Source organism: Palaemon carinicauda, chromosome 1, assembly GCF_036898095.1.
Source record: "Palaemon carinicauda isolate YSFRI2023 chromosome 1, ASM3689809v2, whole genome shotgun sequence".
NCBI lineage: Eukaryota > Metazoa > Arthropoda > Malacostraca > Decapoda > Palaemonidae > Palaemon > Palaemon carinicauda.
In genome coordinates this window covers 22,714,798-22,734,993 of record NC_090725.1, presented here as the reverse complement: position 1 = coordinate 22,734,993, position 20,196 = coordinate 22,714,798, and the positions used below count along the sequence as shown (strand labels likewise).

The window sequence follows — 20,196 nt, the reverse complement described above, 5'->3', positions numbered from 1 at the left end:
GAACTTCCCCTGATGTTCATATTTGTTTCTCTCATTTCTATGAACTTCCCCTGATGTTCATATTTGCTTCTCTCATTTCTATGAACTTCCCCTGATGTTCATATTTGCTTCTCTCATTTCTATTAACCTCCCCTGATGTTCATATTTGCTTCTCTCATTTCTATGAACTTCCCCTGATGTTCATATTTGCTTCTCTCATTTCTATGAACTTCCCTTGATGTTCATATTTGTTTCTCTCATTTCTATTAACCTCCCCTGATGTTCATATTTGTTTCTCTCATTTCTATGAACTTCCCCTGATGTTCATATTTGCTTCTCTCATTTCTATGAACTTCCCTTGATGTTCATATTTGCTTCTCTCATTTCTATTAACCTCCCTGATGTTCATATTTGCTTCTCTCATTTCTATTAACCTCCCCTGATGTTCATATTTGTTTCTCTCATTTCTATGAACTTCCCCTGATGTTCATATTTGCTTCTCTCATTTCTATTAACCTCCCCTGATGTTCATATTGGCTTCTCTCATTTCTATGAACTTCCCCTGATGTTCATATTTGCTTCTCTTATTTCTATGAACTTCCCTTGATGTTCATATTTGTTTCTCTCATTTCTATTAACCTTCCCTGATGTTCATATTTGTTTCTCTCATTTCTATGAACTTCCCCTGATGTTCATATTTGCTTCTCTCATTTCTATGAACTTCCCCTGATGTTCATATTTGCTTCTCTCATTTCTATTAACTTCCCCTGATGTTCATATTTGCTCCTCTCATTTCTATTAACCTCCCCTGATGTTCATATTCGCTTCTCTCATTTCTATGAACTTCCCTTGATGTTCATATTTGTTTCTCTCATTTCTATTAACCTCCCCTGATGTTCATATTTGTTTCTCTCATTTCTATGAACTTCCCCTGATGTTCATATTTGCTTCTCTCATTTCTATGAACTTCCCTTGATGTTCATATTTGTTTCTCTCATTTCTATGAACTTCCCCTGATGTTCATATTGGCTTCTCTCATTTCTATGAACTTCCCTTGATGTTCATATTTGCTTCTCTCATTTCTATTAACCTCCCCTGATGTTCATATTTGCTTCTCTCATTTCTATTAACCTCCCCTGATGTTCATATTTGTTTCTCTCATTTCTATGAACTTCCCCCGATGTTCATATTTGCTTCTCTCATTTCTATTAACCTCCCCTGATGTTCATATTTGCTTCTCTCATTTCTATGAACTTCCCCCGATGTTCATATTTGCTTCTCTCATTTCTATTAACCTCCCCTGATGTTCATATTTGCTTCTCTCATTTCTATGAACTTCCCCCGATGTTCATATTCGATTCTCTCATTTCTATTAACTTCCCCTGATGTTCATATTTGCTTCTCTTATTTCTATGAACTTCCCCTGATGTTCATATTTGCTTCTCTCATTTCTATGAACTTCCCCTGATGATCATATTTGCTTCTCTCATTTCTATGAACTTCCCCTGATGTTCATATTTGCTTCTCTCATTTCTACGAACTTCCCCTGATGTTCATATTTGCTTCTCTCATTTCTACGAATTTCCCCTGATGTTCATATTTGCTTCTCTCATTTCTATTAACTTCCCCTGATGTTCATATTTGCTTCTCTCATTTCTATGAACTTCCCCTGATGTTCATATTCGCTTCTCTCATTTCTATGAACTTCCCCTGATGTTCATATTTGCTTCTCTCATTTCTATGAACTTCCCTTGATGTTCATATTTGCTTCTCTCATTTCTATTAACCTCCCCTGATGTTCATATTTGTTTCTCTCATTTCTATGAACTTCCCCTGATGTTCATATTTGCTTCTCTCATTTCTATGAACTTCCCCTGATGTTCATATTTGCTTCTCTCATTTCTATGAACTTCCCCTGATGTTCATATTTGCTTCTCTCATTTCTATTAACCTCCCCTGATGTTCATATTTGTTTCTCTCATTTCTATGAACTTCCCCTGATGTTCATATTTGCTTCTCTCATTTCTATTAACCTCCCCTGATGTTCATATTTGCTTCTCTCATTTCTATGAACTTCCCCTGATGTTCATATTTGCTTCTCTCATTTCTATGAACTTCCCTTGATGTTCATATTGGTTTCTCTCATTTCTATTAACCTTCCCTGATGTTCATATTTGTTTCTCTCATTTCTATGAACTTCCCCTGATGTTCATATTTGCTTCTCTCATTTCTATGAACTTCCCCTGATGTTCATATTTGTTTCTCTCATTTCTATTAACTTCCCCTGGTGTTCATATTTGCTTCTCTCATTTCTATTAACCTCCCCTGATGTTCATATTTGCTTCTCTCATTTCTATGAACTTCCCTTGATGTTCATATTTGTTTCTCTCATTTCTATTAACCTCCCCTGATGTTCATATTTGTTTCTCTCATTTCTATGAACTTCCCCTGATGTTCATATTTGCTTCTCTCATTTCTATGAACTTCCCTTGATGTTCATATTTGTTTCTCTCATTTCTATGAACTTCCCCTGATGTTCATATTTGCTTCTCTCATTTCTATGAACTTCCCTTGATGTTCATATTTGCTTTTCTCATTTCTATTAACCTCCCCTGATGTTCATATTTGCTTCTCTCATTTCTATTAACCTCCCCTGATGTTCATATTTGTTTCTCTCATTTCTATGAACTTCCCCCGATGTTCATATTTGCTTCTCTCATTTCTATTAACCTCCCCTGATGTTCATATTTGCTTCTCTCATTTCTATGAACTTCCCCGATGTTCATATTTGCTTCTCTCATTTCTATTAACCTCCCCTGATGTTCATATTTGCTTCTCTCATTTCTATGAACTTCCCCTGATGTTCATATTCGCTTCTCTCATTTCTATTAACTTCCCCTGATGTTCATATTTGCTTCTCTTATTTCTATGAACTTCCCCTGATGTTCATATTTGCTTCTCTCATTTCTATGAACTTCCCCTGATGATCATATTTGCTTCTCTCATTTCTATGAACTTCCCCTGATGTTCATATTTGCTTCTCTCATTTCTACGAACTTCCCCTGATGTTCATATTTGCTTCTCTCATTTCTACGAACTTCCCCTGATGTTCATATTTGCTTCTCTCATTTCTATTAACTTCCCCTGATTTTCATATTTGCTTCTCTCATTTCTATGAACTTCCCCTGATGTTCATATTTGCTTCTCTCGTTTCTATGAACTTCCCCTGATGTTCATATTTGCTTTTCTCATTTCTATGAACTTCCCTTGATGTTCATATTTGCTTCTCTCATTTCTATGAACTTCCCCTGATGTTCATATTTGTTTCTCTCATTTCTATGAACTTCCCCTGATGTTCATATTTGCTTTTCTCATTTCTATGAACTTCCCTTGATGTTCATATTTGCTTCTCTCATTTCTATTAACCTCCGCTGATGTTCATATTTGTTTCTCTCATTTCTATGAACTTCCCCTGATGTTCATATTTGCTTCTCTCATTTCTATGAACTTCCCCTGATGTTCATATTTGCTTCTCTCATTTCTATGAACTTCCCCTGATGTTCATATTTGCTTCTCCCATTTCTATTAACCTCCCCTGATGTTCATATTTGTTTCTCTCATTTCTATGAACTTCCCCTGATGTTCATATTTGCTTCTCTCATTTTTATGAACTTCCCTTGATGTTCATATTTGTTTCTCTCATTTCTATTAACCTCCCCTGATGTTCATATTTGTTTTTCTCATTTCTATGAACTTCCCCTGATGTTCATATTTGCTTCTCTCATTTCTATGAACTTCCCTTGATGTTCATATTTGCTTCTCTCATTTCTATTAACCTCCCCTGATGTTCATATTTGCTCCTCTCATTTCTATTAACCTCCCCTGATGTTCATATTTGTTTCTCTCATTTCTATGAACTTCCCCTGATGTTCATATTTGCTCCTCTCATTTCTATTAACCTCCCCTGATGTTCATATTTGTTTCTCTCATTTCTATGAACTTCCCCTGATGTTCATATTTGTTTCTCTCATTTCTATGAACTTCCCCTGATGTTCATATTTGCTTCTCTCATTTCCATTAACCTCCCCTGATGTTCATATTTGTTTCTCTCATTTCTATGAACTTCCCCTGATGTTCATATTTGCTTCTCTCATTTCTATTAACCTCCCCTGATGTTTATATTTGCTTCTCTCATTTCTATGAACTTCCCCTGATGTTCATATTTGCTTCTCTCGTTTTTATGAACTTCCCCTGATGTTCATATTTGCTTTTCTCATTTCTATTAACTTCCCTTGATGTTCATATTTGTTTCTCTCATTTCTATTAACTTCCCCCGATGTTCATATTTGCTTCTCTCATTTCTATGAACTTCCCCTGATGTTCATATTTGCTTCTCTCATTTCTATGAACTTCCCCTGATGTTCATATTTGCTTCTCTCATTTCTATGAACTTCCTTTGATGTTCATATTTGTTTCTCTCATTTCTATTAACTTCCCCCGATGTTCATATTTGCTTCTCTCATTTCTATTAACTTCCCCCGATGTTCATATTTGCTTCTCTCATTTCTATGAACTTCCCTTGATGTTCATATTTGCTTCTCTCATTTCTATGAACTTCCCTTGATGTTCATATTTGCTTCTCTCATTTCTATGAACTTCCCCTGATGTTCATATTTGCTTCTCTCATTTCTATGAACTTCCCTTGATGTTCATATTTGCTTCTCTCATTTCTATTAACCTCCCCTGATGTTCATATTTGTTTCTCTCATTTCTATTAACTTCCCCCGATGTTCATATTTGCTTCTCTCATTTCTATTAACTTCCCCCGATGTTCATATTTGCTTCTCTCATTTCTATGAACTTCCCCCGATGTTCATATTTGCTTCTCTCATTTCTATGAACTTCCCCTGATGTTCATATTTGTTTCTCTCATTTCTATGAACTTCCCCTGATGTTCATATTTGCTTCTCTCATTTCTATGAACTTCCCCTGATGTTCATATTTGTTTTTCTTAATGCTAGCTTGCTTTTATAGATATTAACACAAAAGCTGAACAATTTCTAGTTTTTTTAACGTTAAATGGGTTTACATACAGTATCTAATATGGTATAGAGACAAATAGGCAGGTTAGGGCAATAACTAATGCGTGGGCTGGCACACTCATCTCTAACTGTGTCGAGCTAAAAGAAAATTAACGTAGTCTCCAATTCAGGGTGCAGATATCTATGGTTATCTTAGGATATGTCCCTGATTATACACAATATCTTCGGATAGTCGTTTCCGGGGGTTAAAACCCCGTGATACCTGACGATAATTCTCTTATAATATCAATTGCAGAAATATTATACAGTAGGAAGCTGCTGGAGGAACTCCCATCAGGACGACATGGCTCGAGGCCCCCCCCCCCCAAAAAAAAAAAAAAAATTAACGTAGTCTCCAGATGGTTTATTTTTGTTTTATTAACATTTGTCACAAATACAGGAAATGCAGTCCAGCCAAAGCTCATGATGGTTTTTTTGGTCATTTGATATTGTTTACTCTAATGCAGGGTAGAACAGATGTTTAAAAGACTCAATGTTGCCCTTCGAAGGGTTGAAGATGAGATAAAAGAGTACAGTGGAATTTTTTTCTTTTTTGACTATGCCAAAGGGTCAGGACCAAATCAAAAAGAATGAAAGTCCCGTACCGACTCATTATATTGTGGCAGTTATAGATGAATTAAAGAAAATATTTCCCACTTTTTATCTAGATGTAACTGACTGGCATATCTTACAATTTTTGTGACGTGGTGTTCTTATGTTAGATAAATATATATACATTTGGTGTGATGCACCAGATTGTTCTTTATTGAGTTTTATTAAGGTTTTTATTTATTTGTACTACTGTAATCCTTTATTAATTTGGTCTGACTGCCCTGATGCTGACCATGAGTGCTTTTCTATAAATATTCTATACAGTATTTAGTGCAGGTTTGCTAGTTTGCCATTCAGAGCATCTTTGTGTTTGGCCAAGTCAGTTGATCTAAATCACTCTCAAAGGAATAGGTATCCTTTGAAATGTCTTTTGATAGAACTTGAATAAAACTAAAGAATTGTACTGTATCTTTAGTCTCCTGTCAGGCTGGGAGGAACATAGAGAGGAGAGGTCTCCTTTTTTGTTTCATTTGTATGATGTCGGCTACCCCCCATAATTGGGGGAAGTGCCTTGGTATGTGTATATGTATGTATCTTTCTTTTACTGATTTTAGGATATCAAGGATCCTATGTTCACGACTCTCCTTGCTTGTTCACATCAACTAATGACAGAACTAACTCTGTTGCTTGCAACCAAGCCTACTGTTAATGTGGGCTACCCTCCACGGAAATTTAGAAAATGAGTGTTGGTTCAGTGAACTGAATAAATCGGATGTGCTTTTGCTTCGGGCATTTTCCTTACATTCAGAAAGGAATTTTAGGAAAGTGTTTCTTAAACTTTCCCATAAGAATATAGTTTTTCTGATAATCTGATTAAGAAAACAAGGCTGTAGTTTCCACATGTAATTTATTTTTATCCTTCTCATGGGGTTAGAGGTAAGTTTTGAAGTATTGCTGAAGTAATTTCCAGGTATTGAGGAAATGTTTAGACAAATATAACACTTGACAACATAACTAGTGGGACATACCATTTCATTCCTTTTATCTGACCCATGGTTCATGTTTGTTGAGGGAGGGATATTGGTTGCCAGTTACAAATTCCTTTCCTTCATATGTTCATAATCCAGAAAACTTGAGATACTACAAAAAAGTTATCAAAAGAAGAAATCGAAAGTTCTATTTCTTTTTCCAGGCTAGTTCTAGTTCTTATTACGAAACCTTATGGTGTTTGATACATACATACATATACCAAGGCACTTCCCCCAATTTTGGGGGCTAGCCGACATCAAACAAATGAAACAGAAAAGGGGACCTCTCTTCTCCATGTTCCTCCCAGCCTGACAAGGGACTCGACCGAGTTCGGCTGGTACTAGTTCTAAATTTTCTAGTCTTAATTAACTAGCTTTGACAAGGTTGTACATTGAGACCTAAAATTATAAATAGAAGACAACTTAATTTGGTGCTTTCAATAGATACTCATTTTCTTGCTGATCTGGTATCAAGATTTGAGATTGTAGTCAATTTCAAGATGCATCTTTCTCATATTGGATTAACATTAGCCTGTTCCTTTTCAGGCGTATGTTGAAAAGAATGTCCTTTTGGTCGAAAATTTTACTGGTAAATATTTTTTTTCCAAAAAATAATCCTTGAAATTTATGCTTTTGGTCAAATTTATTAGTTTGTCCAAAAGTAGATGAATTCTTGATCTATATATCAATCCCTCCTGTTCAATTTAGATTGAATCTTTTCAGTTTCATTTGAAGCTGGTATGGGACAGGTCAGGAAAGATCAGAAAGCTGAATGCCAGGAAATAAAAAAAAAAATGCTTATGCCGGGAAAGATCTGAAGAGTTTGTGCTCTGATTAAGGAGTTGCATAACTTTTGGTCGGTGGGATGCTTATCAACATCTTTGAGTTGCAAGCTAAAATTTTGTGCGATAGGGGAAGGATGGAATGAAACTAGGGGAACTTTGTTGAGGTCACAGATAATAATGCTGTTCAAGGCACTAGAGGATCTACTGAAGTAATGGTGGTTAATGTACACCCGCAACATAGCAACTTTAGCATATACAACATCAAGAAACAAGATGATCAAGTCATGAACATGGTAATTTTTCTGACTGAAGAACTTTTTATGCAAGATGAAGGATAGGGAAATCCCCCTGTCCCAGTTTACATCTTTGGGAATAAAAAATTTTAGGTTATTGACTAAAAAAAGACTAGTTACCCATAGGATGGTCCTACATCAAATGTATCTGTACATAAGGGAAGGTCCGAGATGGCAACTTGGTGAACAAGAAAATATCCTCTATTTCTCTAGCTCAACACCCTCAAGTTGGGGCAGTGGATGGAATTTTTCAGTAATAGTGCAATATAGATATGTGATAAATCTATTTGCCAAGATTTGTTTTGTAAAATGAATTCTATCTACCATGGCATATTCTCCAATTTTGTGAGGTAGCCTGACAAGGGACTTGGCTGAATTTGGTTGGTAGTCTTAAGGTGCTACAGCCCATCCTTCCCTGTTTTCCACCGCCAATGTAGCTTCATATGCTGACTCCCGTACTGCCGTTACCTCAACGCCCACCAAGGTGACCCGAGATAGCAGCGGTGCCTATCAGAACTGCGGCATAATCGCTCTTCATGCATTTCTAGTAAAAAAATATTCCCCCCCCCTTAATTTGAATCTATAGAAAGGATCTCCTTTCAGACATTGACACACTTTATTTTGGTCTAAGCATCGGCTTAGAGAGCAGGTGAGTTGTAGGTGGCCTCAGTCCCCATAGTCTTCAATATAGGGGTATCATAATTCCACTGTTACTGGGTTTCAGATCCAAAATTGTTCTCGAATAATGTTACCCATTTCATATCTTTGTACTCTTGTGTCCTAAGATGCAATCAAAGGGAGGGATGGGATATTTTCAGTTAACCTACCTGATGCTTATTCTCATGCTCCACTTCGCTTAGGTTCATGGAAATAACTCAAGTTTGTTACAGGACAGAATTTATCAGTTAAAATTTTTTTTTTTTTTTTTTTGGTTTGAGCAGTTTCTCAAATTGAGAAGTTTTCTTCATGGAGACTATAGAGTGGTCTTCAAGAAACTTTGAGTTTTCTTTAATGACTGGTTCTGTTGAACTTTTTTTCAAGGCTGGCAATTGTAGTTTCAAAAAGTCTTGTCTGATTCAGTCTCAGTTAGTGTTTTGTCTTGAAATAATGATGGCCTCTTCCTTTTGGGGCATTTTTGTCAAAGAGAGTTTGGAACTTTCTGCTTATAGCAAAGTATTCAAGAAATAAAAATTCTTTTGGTCCACAATTGGATGTGCCCGAAAAGAACTACGGCTCTTGGGAATATACATGTATAATGCACAACTCGGGTGGAATGATTTTCAAAATATCTTAAGTGTTTGGGATAAGTCAGCAGACATTTAAGACATATATTGGGGAAAATTATAACACTGTACTCTGAACTTGAAAAAATTTATACAGAGTATTGAGTTTCATCACAAGCTTTAGTTGATTTTATTTATTTATTTGGTCTTTTTAATCCGTTCTAATTTTACATCCAGAATGTTTTGTGTGAAAGTGGTGTAGGTCCAAGGGCTCCAACAAGGAAAATATCCCAGTGAGGAAAGGATATAAGGAAACCTAGAATAGTGTGGCTGGGTGTACCCTCAAACCAGAGAACTCTAACCCAATACTGTACAGTGGAAGACCATGGTACAGAGGCTATAGCACTACCCAAGACTAGAAAACAATACAGCAGTTTAGTTTTAGTATATTCTTCTCCTGAAGAGCTGCTTACCATAGCTAAAGAGTTTCATCTACTCATACCACGAGAGAGTGGCCACTGGATAATTACAGTGCTATAGTTAATCCCTCAAGTGAAGAAGAATTCTTTGGTAATTTCAGTGATGCTAGGTGTAGGAGGAGAATCTGTAAGGAATAGGCCAGATTATTTAGTGTATGTGTAGGGAAAAGAAAATTGAGTTGTAAGCAGAAAGGGATCAAATGCAACACGTCTGGCCAATCAATGGCCCCAATAACACTCCAACAGTAGTTTCTCAATGGCTAGCTGGTACCCTGGCCAACCTACTATCAACTAAAGGGAAGAAGCATTTTTGGTTTTCTTTGTATTGGCATGTGCATTAAGGAAAGAGGAGAATGTTTAAAGGACAGACCAGATTATTCAGTGCATGTTTAGGTAAAGGAAAACCGAGCCGTAACTAGAAAGGGATCCAATATAGTGCTCCTGGCCAGTCAAAGTGCCCAACAACTCTTTAACGGTAGTTTCTCAATGGGTGGCTGGTGCCTTGGCCAACCTTCTACCTATAGATAGGCAATAATTCTTATGCAAATGAATCCTGGAGCAGGTTGCAAAAGATACCACAAAAGGTTCTGGTGTTACAGTGCCATCCTCCCATAGTGTAAGTCACGGCTTGCATTTAATAGTTTTCCGCGTCATTGGGTATTTTCTTCTATTATACATATTAAATACAACCCCGCCTGGTAATCTGCTGGACTGGGGTTTGAAGCGCGCTTAACCTTGATAGTTTTTTGTAGTGTCTACAACCTTGCCACCCTTGTGAGCTAAGGATAGATAGTTTGAGAGGAGTCTATAAGTCTACCTGCTCTGTTATCAGCAGCCATTGTCTGACCCTACAATGTCCTCGCTTGGGTGGAGAGGGAGCTTGGGTACTTATCATATATATATAAGGTCAGTCTCTAGGGCATTGTCCCTGTCCCTTGCTTCTTCCATTCATGTGCGACCTTTAAAGAACAGTAGCCTTCAGACCATCGTTCAATGCTGGCGTCTGCAAAATTTTCTGCCGTGATTCACACAAGCTTTAGGTATAACGGTAAGTAGTTTCATCAACAGATGGTGGTTTCTTGTTCAATGGAAAGTACAGCCATAAACCTTCCTAAATCATTAACATTTTTAATCCTACAGGTATTTAAAAATGTGTAGGCCTACTGATATACAGTAGGAGTTTGGAATTCTAAGTCTTTTGGGGGTGATGTTTGATGTCCAGTAGTTCATCTCTTCATGACAATGGATGTCGTTTGCTCTTGGAATTCATTTTGAATGTCAAGAAAATACCAAAGCTAAGAGAGTCAGCAATGTGATTTATATGGTAATTGATGCATGTCCGTACCCTATGTATTTGGATGTCCTTTTTATTTATTATTATTAAATCTATCATATTCAACCTTGTCTTCATTATTATTACTGCTTCTTAGAGTTAAGTCCACCTTTTAATATTATTATTATTAGCTATGTTACAACCCTAGTTAGAAAAACAGGATTCTATAAGCCGAAGGGCCCCAACAGGGAAAAATAGCTCAGTGAGGAAAGGAAACAAGAAAATAGACTACAAGAGAGAAGTAACTAACAATTAATGTAAAATATTTAAAGAACTGTAACAATATTAAAATAGATCTTTCACATAATAACTATAAAAACTACAAAAAAACTAGAGGAAGAGAAAGAAGATAATAGTTTGCCAGAGTGTATACTCAGGTAAGAGAACTTTGTAACCTCTTCTGCCATTAGGTTACTATAGGCCTACATAAACATAGAAGGTAGGAAACCTTGGAGGAATAACTATCATAACCAGGGAATGAACTCCGGAGGAGGAAATACTCCTGCTGATGTGGCATAATTCTTAAGTGACTAAAATTGAAATTAAGTATTCTAATGAACTTTGAGGTTCATCTTGTGTTTGCCAGCTATCATTATCAAATGCTATATTCACTATTATAGCAATACGTCAATCTATATTTGACTGACATTTGTTATATTGGCATCATCTGTGTTGAGCAGCTCTTCTATGAGAAGAGCATTTTAAAATCAAACCATTGTTCTCTGGTCTTGGATAGTGACATAACCTCTGCATCATGGTCTTCTTCCACTGGCTTGGGTTAAAGACCTCTGGTTTAAGGGTACACCCTGGTACACTATTCTATTTGTTTCCGTTTCCTTACTAGGCTATTTTCCATGTTGGAGCCCTTGGGATTATAGTATATTGCTTTTCCAACCAGGGCTGTAGCTTAGCTAGTAAAAATTATATTCAAATAGCAGTCTATTTACAGAAGTATACAGTACACCTATACCAAAATGCTCAACATGAATAAGTGTGTGCATAATTTTTAGATCTTTAAATTAATTTTAAAATGAAATTAAGCAGCTGCTTCTAATGTAAAACATTGTGTATTTCCAATTCCATTTGGTGTTCAAGTAAAATGCATCAGACGCCTTCAACCAAACTTTGCTAAATGCCTTCATTTCAAAACTTCTTCATTGTCCATAAGGGTGAACTTGGCAGCAAACACATCACAAAAGATATAGTTACATCGTTCAACTGTTTCTGTAACTCGTTAAAACTATTAGAAGGGTAATTAAATAACATCTCCCTTCATTTAAAATATAGATAAATATTTGTTAACATAGTTAAACTAACATAATACTTCCAAGTAGTAGAATAAAAAGTAGGATACCAGAGTAGTCCTATGCCGAAATAAGGATATTTTAAAGCCGACTATAATTTGAAATACAAATAGCTATTTTATACATGTAGAGCCTATTGCCAAACTATAAATCCTAGGTTTTAATATACTATCTAATTTCAGTTTATGGTGATATTTCTTTCCAAAAGAAATCTTACTAATTCTATATCATACAATTATATAAGTTTTGGAAGATGATACTCCTTAAGGTATTAACTCATCAATTTTCTAATATGACTTTATAACGAAAAGAAAAGAAGGAAAAAAAAAAAAAGTTTCCCGCTGTGGTTAAATAAATTATAGTTACCCTTAAATAAGATTTTCTTTAATTTAAATTTTGTAGTTTTTTTTTTTCCTTAGGTCGTTGATCAAGGGATAACTTACTTATACATTTCACTCGTTTATATCCATCAAATATCAAATTATAATCGTACGAATATCTTCTGAAATCCTATTATAATTCAGTTAATATATCATAAGAATGTTTAGATATATCCTAAGCAAAAGACTATAATCTTAGCTGATGAAAAGGCTATAGAACGCAGACTATGGTGGCGGTCCCTGATTGGATGAAACAATTCTTTAACCCGAAGGACAACTTTTTGTGAATTTGTCCCCAAATCTGGGAATTTTTAAAGGTTTTAGGGGGCATTGAGTGTGGAAATTCCCTTACGTCTGGTAAATGTAAAACATTATCTAAATAGGCTACTCATGAATAATTATCCAGTCTTCAATGAGACATAATGAAAGTGAATGACTTAATTACGTTTTATTGTTTTCCTATGGTATACCGTTCATGGCAATTAGAAATTTATTAATATATCTTTCAGAGAACAAATTGAAATCAGAACACAAATTCATCATTAATAAAACAAAATATACTGTATGTTGTTTCACAATTAGAACAATTAGAAATGAATACAGAATAGATCATAATTACAGAAGGTACAGGAGTACACTGTACAGCATTCAATAGGCTGTAAATTTAATTGTGTTGAAAAATGCCTGGAGAAATTACTTCTGGTCAGGGGAACTTTTAGGGACGGTCTAAGGATGTTCCTGACTGTCTAAACTGTAGAAGAAGATTCATTTCTGTCTCAGACAGACATGAAGCAAGAAGGAACCATGTCTCGTGACTCGTCTTTTAACTTGTGATCCTGCAAACAGTGAAGGATTTTATGGGTAAGGAGGGACAAACTTTACAAGGTTTTATTGATTTTATTATGTTCTCGCGGTATCTTTAATTACTCAAAATACTGGAGATTCGAATATCTTATAGGTGCTGTAGGTTTCCATGTGTTAAACCATCGAATTTATTTAAGGGTCTTTTATTGGTGAAGAAACTTTATAAAAGACATTTCTCTAAAATGGCCTTTTTAGCGTGTGTTGGTAATTCCATTAATCAGTGAGTGGTTATTAAATGAGATTGTTTCCAGATGTGACTTTAACTTTTCAATTAACGAGATGGTGTATAACTGTAGTCGCTGTGTGGTTTTAGTTCCAGTAAAGGAATCTGTAATTACCTATAATTGAAGTCGTTACTATAAGAATGAATTGAGAAAATACTCATGCCTGTAGCCGTAGGCCTAGATTTTAGAATCCAAATCAAATGTCGATCATTTTTATGGAATTTTTGTTCCCTTGGTTAAAATAGAGGGTCGTATCATTTTAATATTTGCGCAATGTTTTATTAAGAAACGACAGAACTTTTTAATCTCACACTTTGATTTAATCTGATAAGAAATATGATTAGAGATTAGTTTTCACATTTTAAAAGGTGTGAATATGATGGTGTAAACAATAGTGAAAACTGTTATTTGTGGCATTATTTGCATTGCAAAAGTATAATTAAGAAACAAGGGTTTTAGGTGGTTTGATGGAAAGTTGTTCGTTAGTTGACCAAAAATATAATTCAGTGAGCAACTCAACATTCTCACAGAATCATTATTTTACTGATACACAAAATTAATTCTGTTATAATTTGGTATATACATACTGTATAAATATACATATATCATTCGTTTGAATACAAATGCATACAATTCTTGACACAAATATAAACAATCATTTTGCTTTTAAGAAACAACCATTGTCTCACTTTACGTTAGTCTGATAATTCGCAGTATCAACCACGCCCACCAATTAATCTCTCTCTCTCTCTCTCTCTCTCTCTCTCTCTCTCTCTCTCTCTCTCTCTCTCTCTCTCTCTCTCTCTCTCGTGTGCAGGTCTGTCCTATTTCCCATTATCAATTTTTGCTAACCTGGATTTAATTGATTGTTTCAAAGTTCGATGTTTTCATTTCAATAAAGAGACAGATATCCACCTGGACGTGACTACAGGTGTACTTGTTACATATAATGATAGATATTATATTCTAAATGATTTATAAAAATTGAGAAAGTTTTGTTATGGTTTCATCAAAATTACTTTCTCCACTACGTTCGTGCAATAAGAAATAGGCCTATAAAATTTTATTTTCCCACAGGAATTTGTTTGAAACTCAGTTGAAGGTTCAGCCCCAAGGGATTTATATCTTTAATGGTGAAAAATACGGTTCTGGGCTAAAGCGTGTTTTCAAAGTAAGGAGGACTACTGTAGTCTCTTGATTGGAATTACAAGCATTGTACTCTCTCTACTAAATACAGGAAAGCTGCAAGCATCAAATCCATTAAGATATTAAATATTCGGAAGTGTATCCCAAGATACGTTATTTGTAAGTTTAGATTTAAGTCATCTCAGCACATGCACTTGCACCAAAGAAAGTGGTTGGTAGAATAAAGGCTTAATTTTGATCTTTGAGGTACTCTATACCACCAATGCATTGAAATTCAGTTTAAATCAAAGTATGAAATTACCGTGATAAAAGCGAAAGTAGAAGCACGGCTTTTTACTTAGATTTTTAGAAAAATATTCTTGGGAAAACCTTTAAAAAAAGATTTATTTTGTATGCAACTCTTTTCTCTCTCTCTCTCTCTCTCTCTCTCTCTCTCTCTCTCTCTCTCTCTCTCTCTCTCTCTCTCTCTCTCTCTCTCTCTCATATTCCATTAGCGTATGTATAATGACCTAATTGTCTCATTAGTAATGACTAGACTCTTACCATAAAGGGGGGGGGGGGATTGCCCTGGCCTGTTTTTCGACCAACCAGACAGAACTGGTTTTCTGCATATTTGTTCGCATATTTGTTCTTCGTCTAAAAGGGTGGACCTACTCGTTGTCAGTGAACTTTCAAAAAAGTCCGTTTATAATCTGAAAATGGGAAGCCTTATTCGTTTAGTAATATGACAACCGGTTGTATTTATTTCGCATGAATTAATTTTGTTACTAAGTGGTAATTACCTTCCGGGGGTTAATTACTGCCGACATTTTGATGAAAAACACCTCAAGTGTTTCTCATACATTTGGTTCCATTAAGGAACTTTACTTAAAGGGCTATTTTTTATGGCCCTGTCACACACATACAGGACACCTACTCCCTGCAGAGACTACAAGGTCAGTTTATCGTGTACATTCTAAGGTATTTTACATATCACACAATTCGTGTTTGTCAAATGCTTTCGTTTTCAAGCTGGGTTACTATTTAGGTTTAGCATTTATCCTCGCCTTATTTGCAATGACATATTTACTATTAGTTTTCATGTTGGTTCTGGCAGAATATTAATAAGTTAGGACGAATTTTTTGTGTAATTCTGATATTTGAGAAAATATTCTTGGGAAAGCATTTATTGATATGCCTTGTGTATTGAACAGTCATCAATATTTTCCTATCATTCACTAGTGGGCAGGCGTAATCAAAGCATTAGTTAGTAACTAAACTCTTACTGTAACTGGGGCGGAGTGTCCTTAGTCTGTTTTTCGACCAGTTAGGCAAAAGTGGTGTTCAACGCAGGCCTATTTGCTCTTCGTTAAGAAGACGGGCATACTCATTGCCAGCTATTTTTTTTTTTTTTTAGATCAGTTGTTAAATCTGAAAATAGGAAATCTTATTTAGTTTAATGTGAAGGTAATAAGTTATTTTTGTTTTGAATGTATTAAGTTTTGAATTGATAAATGATGAATAGTTTCATGTAGAAATTTCCGAACGCAATATCATTTTGATGGAATAAAGCTGGTTATTAGTGATGCACAAGATTGAATAAAGCGTCAATACTGTCTTTGATACTTCGTGGACGAATCAACTTAAATCGAAGGCTTGACTATAAAAAACTCTATTGACTTTTGCCTTTTCATAGCTTAAGGGCAAATTGTCCTCAAATACATCAGGGCAATAAAATTAGCTGTATCCTCGGTCAGGTGAGTTAAATTGTCCTAACGCTGTGTGCAGGTTACGTAGCATAAGGTTTTGATGAGAACCAGAGTTCTATGAGCCTGGTGTGGACCATATTATCAATTATTAGCATCTTTGTGACCTTATGATTAGCCATGCTTTGTCTAAAAGGGCTCTAATAAACGTGACTGTTCTAGCGCTTTTATGTTGGCTGTTTTGCAGTTGCTTTGCTTGTGAACGTGGCCCTTCAGTGTAAAGCAGTGATAGGCTTGGAATCTCTCTCTCTCTCTCTCTCTCTCTCTCTCTCTCTCTCTCTCTCTCTCTCTCTCTCTCTCTCTCTCTCTCTCAGAAAATAGCAAATACTTGGAATAGACTTCCACCGGATGTAGTAAACAGTAACACGGTAAACAAGTTCAAGAATAAATTAGACAAGATCATAAAAACTTTCTAAATTCTTAAACTAAATCGCTCTACCAAAGAGCAAATGGAGTCTCCACGGATCGACTAAAAAGTCTTTTGAGACATCCGAAATCCTTGTAACTCCTTGAAACTCTCGCTCGTGTATTCTATTACCTTTCAACACACAGAAGTGACCTCATCATGACTACTTATCTCAAAATTACTCTTTTCTAAGAATTTGCTATGGTGACCCCCTTTAGGTATTCTACTAGTAATCCTTCCAGCCATGTGGATTTAAATCCATCTTGCAGTCGATATCCTTCAGTCCTACTGGTGGCTTATTTCCTTGATTTCAAATGGTCCAAAATATCCCATTTAGTTTTCTATACAGTTTTCGGCTATACTGGTTGATTAATTTGGTAGTTAAGATCCAATTTGTCTAAAGCTGTTGATCCTATGAGAGAGAGAGAGAGAGAGAGAGAGGAGAGAGAGAGAGAGAGAGAGAGAGAGAGAGAGAGAGAGAGAGAGAGAGGGGGGGGCGGTTAACATTTACTTAATTGCATGAAAGAATCATTGTGAAGACTTGTTGCTCTCTCTCTCTCTCTCTCTCTCTCTCTCTCTCTCTCTCTCTCTCTCTCTCTCTCTCTCTCTCTCTCTCAAAGAAAATATTTGCTAAATCACCGGAAGCTTATTCAGTCTCTAAACCTATTCGAATAAACGATTTTTTTCCCCTAACACACTATCGCTGATCAAATTCATTTGAATGAAATAATTATATTGATTTTTCATAATCCAGTCGACAAACAAATGTAATCACCTCATTAGTTATGGCAAAACTCTTTTTTTATAACTACTATTAGTTCCTCGTCAGTGTTTTCGATCTGCCAAGCAAAGGTCGTTACTTGCAGTTTTGCCCAAGGTGGGAAGACAGAGAAACACGTCTTCGGTGTTACCTAATTATAAAGATAATTGTTAACTTACCGGGTACTTTTTTTTTTTTTTTTTTTTTTTTTTTTTGTATGTCCAAAAGGACGATAAATACTTTCATGTGTAAATTACCTTCGACATTTTGTGAAGCAAAACTGGTTATAAGTAATAAATGTGTTTCTTCAGTGCACAAAATCTAGGTTAATGATGATCTGCGAACTACGAATTTGTGTCCATGATTTAGACCAGGATCCTCATCTCGGTGGGTTCTGATATAAACTATTTGTGCTTTGTTTTTTTGGCACGTATGTTCATTTTCATGTTCGGTGGAGACTTGTTTTTTCGTATCGTGATAAGTTGAATTGTGTACCATCTTATAGAGGGAATTGGGAGTGAAATTTTGTCGAATTTATTCATGTAACATTTTGAGAAAAAAGTTTTTATGTGTATGTATGTATGTATGTACCAACTACTATCAAGTTTGAATCCATATTGCGTGCTTAATCATTTGCTGATTATCATAAGTTTCAACATATTTGCTACCAGGTATGATGCCGCGGTAACGTCAAAGGAGGGGGGGGGGGTACTGTGGGTGTGGCTTCTTGTGGGGGGGGGATACTGTGGGTGACTTCTTGTGTGGGGGGGGGGGGGGGGGGGGGGGGGGGGGGGAGGGGTTACTGAGGAGTGGTCTGTATTTGTGAAAGGGGAAATATTTTTGGAGGATATAAATTATGAATCAAATTCATGTACATTATGTAAATTAACAGTCGAAAAAAAAAAATGATAGTTACCCCCCAAATTTAGCTTGTTCGAATACCGGGTTAGACCGACTCTGAGTTACTGCGCACCTTCGTGACGTCAATGGATAGTGACTGTAGAAGAAAACGAGGAAAACAAGTTTTAGGGTCACTACAGTAGGTGTTTCCCCCATAGCACACTTTTCTTTCTTTCGTGACCGAGGAAGATAACTTTTTACCTTGATCTTCAGGTACTTTATTATTTGAAGACTAGAATTTCAGTTTTTTCTTTGTTTTTATTTATTTTTTGGTTAAGGAGATAAGAGAATTTTGTTTAAAATTTATACTTTTTTAATGAAAATACAAAAAAAAAAAAAAATTCAAGCTTTTATTTGGAAATTTACTATTTCTCTATTTTTCCATATTTTTGCTTTTGACTTCTCTCCCAGGAGATTTTCTGTTCAAGATTCTTATCATAAAAAAACATGAGACTCTGTACAAATAGGGAAACAACTTTTGCTAGATTTACAAATGAATCATATAAGAAATGAGAGAGAGAGAGAGAGAGAGAGAGAGAGAGAGAGAGAGAGAGAGAGAGAGGAGAGAGAGAGAGAGAGATTTTACATATTGGTCTTCCTTTCTCCTTTGACTTGATCTGCAGCCATACACGGAGCAAGTAGCCATGACTCCTCAGGACCCAGAGGATTAACGAGGATTTATCCAGAGATTAACCAGGTGGATGAAGACCGCATGGTTAAGAGAGCTTGAGTTCTTGTTGTTCTCCCGAGTAGAGTCTAAATACAGACTGATGACATTTCTTAATCTGAACCCTAACCAATGCAGCCGCTCAGCGAGATGCGCGAGATTGTTCTTATTTTGGTCAGAAGTGGGCTAACCCGGTATTCTTTTAACCCTGGTTCTTAATAGGCCCCACGTTTATTGATTTGTGCTACGACCTTTTTATTTATTTACTAAGTGTATTAGCTCAAAGCAAACATATATAGTTTGCCTTAACCATATTGATATATTAGGTCACTTACTTTATTTTAAGGGCTGTTTTCATGGTCTTATCACACAGAGGAACACTTAAGCCTGCAGGGCCTACAAGATGTGTTTGTCATATACATTATTAGGTATTTATCGTATCATACATCGTATTCCGTGTTTATTGTCATATCCACATATCATTGAAACTCTGGAAACGAAAACGTCTTCAGTTTCTTTATGAAAGCCTTAATATCTTCAGTCTTTCGAATGTATAGTGGGAGCTTATTGTATAGTCATGGGACCGCTTATTTGAAAGCTGTAGAATCTACAGTAAAAGTTTAAAGGTTTAAATGCCGATTATGAATGGCAGAGGCTAAGGGACAGTGGCATTTCCCTATTGAGCAGGACAATTCCCTAGAGCTAACCATATGTACATGTGATCAGCGCCCAAGTCCCCTCTCCACCTAAGCTAGGACCAAGGAGGGCCAGGCAATGGGTGTTGATGACTCTCCAGATAGACCTATAGGCTCCCCCAAACCCCCTATCCTTAGCTCACAAAGATGGTGAGGTTACAGAGACCAAACGAAATTGACATGTTCCATTAACTCGAAACTATCTAACTATTCTCGTGGCAGCACAATTTGTTGACTGCACAATATGTGGCAATTATCTTAGATATTTTGGACGGTCCGGTTCTGATAACTTATGAGTCATTGCACAGACTCTATTCCAGCTTTAATAAGCAGCCAATGTTATTTAATAAGT

The 20,196-nt window shown here is 36.0% G+C and overlaps 2 long non-coding RNA genes across 3 annotated transcripts in view; one reads left to right on the top strand and one right to left on the bottom strand.

The window, feature by feature from the left end:
* The window catches only part of LOC137647257 (uncharacterized), a 263,006-nt gene that overhangs the window by 209,959 nt on the left and 32,851 nt on the right, over positions 1–20,196 (bottom strand). The gene's annotated exons all lie outside the window — the stretch shown is intronic.
* The window catches only part of LOC137647266 (uncharacterized), a 75,701-nt gene continuing 68,728 nt past the window's right edge, over positions 13,224–20,196 (top strand). The window contains exon 1 of the long non-coding RNA XR_011045553.1: positions 13,224–13,298. This is a non-coding gene — a long non-coding RNA (uncharacterized lncRNA). The remainder of the gene's footprint in view (positions 13,299–20,196) is intronic.